Genomic DNA, 1,664 nt, shown 5'->3' with positions numbered 1-1,664 from the left:
TCAGTTATGTTGGGTGCTGGGGTAAGTTGTACCTTCTAGGAGGGTCAGGATGGTCAGTTATGTTGGGTGCTGGGGAGAGTTGTACCTTCTAGGAGGGTCAGGATAGTTCACAATCTGGTTGTACAGCTAATGTGCAGTGTACGACACACACACACACACACACACAAGAAGAGACATTGATCAAAACGATGGGAGCTTTAATTGATAATAATCCGATCACTCAGGAGAAAGAACCAGGTGGTGTATTCATTATGAGACTCAGAGAACCAGCCTTTACATGGTGTTACTGGGAACCAGGCGGTGGATTCATTATGAGTCTCAGAGAACCAGCCTTTACATGGTGTTACTGGATACCAGGTGGTGTATTCATTACGAGTCTCAGAGAAACAGCCTTTACATGGTGTTACTGGGAACCAGGTGGTGTATTCATTATGAGTCTCAGAGAACCAGCCTTTACATGGTGTTACTGGATATCAGGCGGTGTATTCATTATGAGTCTCAGAGAACCAGCCTTTACATGGTGTTACTGGGAACCAGGTGGTGTATTCATTATGAGTCTCAGAGAACCAGCCTTTACATGGTGTTACTGGGAACCAGGTGGTGTATTCATTATGAGTCTCAGAGAACCAGCCTTTACATGGTGTTACTGGGAACCAGGTGGTGTATTCATTATGAGTCTCAGAGAACCAGCCTTTACATGGTGTTACTGGATACCAGGTGGTGTGTTCTCAGAGTCTCAGAGAACCAGCCTTTACATGGTGTTCTGGGAACCAGGTGGTGTATTCATTATGAGTCTCAGAGAACCAGCCTTTACATGGTGTTACTGGGAACCAGGTGGTGTATTCATTATGAATCTCAGAGAACCAGCCTTTACATGGTGTTACTGGGAACCAGGCGGTGTATTCATTACGAGTCTCAGAGAACCAGCCTTTACATGGTGTTACTGGGAACCAGGCGGTGTATTCATTATGAGTCTCAGAGAACCAGCCTTTACATGGTGTTACTGGGAACCAGGTGGTGTATTTTCAGAGACTCAGAGAACCAGCCTTTACATGGTGTTACTGGGAACCAGGTGGTGTATTCTCAGAGTCTCAGAGAACCAGCCTTTACATGGTGTTACTGGGAACCAGGTGGTGTATTCATTATGAGACTCAGAGAACCAGCCTTTACGTGGTGTTACTGGATACCAGGTGGTGTGTTCTCAGAGTCTCAGAGAACCAGCCTTTACATGGTGTTACTGGGAACCAGGTGGTGTATTCATTACGAGTCTCAGAGAACCAGCCTTTACATGGTGTTACTGGGAACCAGGTGGTGTATTCATTACGAGTCTCAGAGAACCAGCCTTTACATGGTGTTACTGGATACCAGGTGGTGTATTCATTACGAGTCTCAGAGAACCAGCCTTTACATGGTGTTACTGGGAACCAGGTGGTGTATTCATTATGAGTCTCAGAGAACCAGCCTTTACATGGTGTTACTGGGAACCAGGTGGTGTATTCATTATGAATCTCAGAGAACCAGCCTTTACATGGTGTTACTGGGAACCAGGCGGTGTATTCATTACGAGTCTCAGAGAACCAGCTTTTACATGGTGTTACTGGATACCAGGTGGTGTGTTCTCAGAGTCTCAGAGAACCAGCCTTTACATGGTGTTACTGGGAACC

This window comes from Salmo trutta, unplaced genomic scaffold (assembly GCF_901001165.1).
Source record: "Salmo trutta unplaced genomic scaffold, fSalTru1.1, whole genome shotgun sequence".
Lineage (NCBI taxonomy): Eukaryota > Metazoa > Chordata > Actinopteri > Salmoniformes > Salmonidae > Salmo > Salmo trutta.
This window is presented reverse-complemented; position numbering follows the sequence as displayed.